Source organism: Myodes glareolus, chromosome X (assembly GCF_982192425.1).
Source record: "Myodes glareolus chromosome X, mMyoGla1.1, whole genome shotgun sequence".
In the NCBI taxonomy this organism is placed as follows: Eukaryota; Metazoa; Chordata; class Mammalia; order Rodentia; family Cricetidae; genus Myodes; species Myodes glareolus.
In genome coordinates this window covers 30,520,347-30,521,168 of record NC_142053.1, presented here as the reverse complement: position 1 = coordinate 30,521,168, position 822 = coordinate 30,520,347, and positions in this window count along the sequence as shown.

Sequence of the window (822 nt, the reverse complement as noted above, 5' to 3'; positions counted from 1 at the left end):
AGTACTAATCTTTCAAATTTCCAAAGCAGCAATTCAAGATTTCAATATGCAACATAATCTTCTAGAGGACTTTGTTTCCTCTGCATATACTGGATTTTTGGGATCCAGTCTGTCTGGATACTCACCTTCCTGGACCTGGAGGGAGGGGGGAGGAACTTGAACTTCCCACAGGGCAGGAAGCCCTGACTGCTCTTAGGGATGGAGAGAGAGGAGGAGAGGGAGTGGGGGGAGTGGGAGGGTGTTGGGTGGTGGGGCAGAAATGGAAACTTTTATAATTTAATAAACTTTGAAAAAAAAGAAAAGAAAAGAAGAACAAATTACTGGGTCCTTCCAAGCATAGTTTCTGATTCAGAAATTCCAGAGTATAGGCATTTAACTTGTATTCCTAATAAATCCCTATATAATAGAATTACTGCTGGCCTGGGGCTATACCTTAAAGACCAACAATCCACAATGCTTATCATCAATAAACCTAGAAATTGAGAATTATTACATCATTCTTCAGCTGAGTTGTGAACATACTTATCTGCTAAATAATATCTTATGTAGCAAAACCCCAAAAAATCTAATGCAAAGTGACCTGAACAAAAAAGGATTCCATTTTCTTACTTATCTGTAACATTAGATACTAGTAACTCCATGACATGAATTTTGGAAGAAATCAGTTCCTTCTGTTTGTAGGCCCAGGTTCCCATTTATTTTATTTTTGAGATTATAATATAATTACAACATTTCTCCTATCCATTTCCTTTCTCCAAACCCTCCCATAAAAACCTCCTTACTCCATTTCATATTTATGGTTTTTTATTCACTAATTAATAG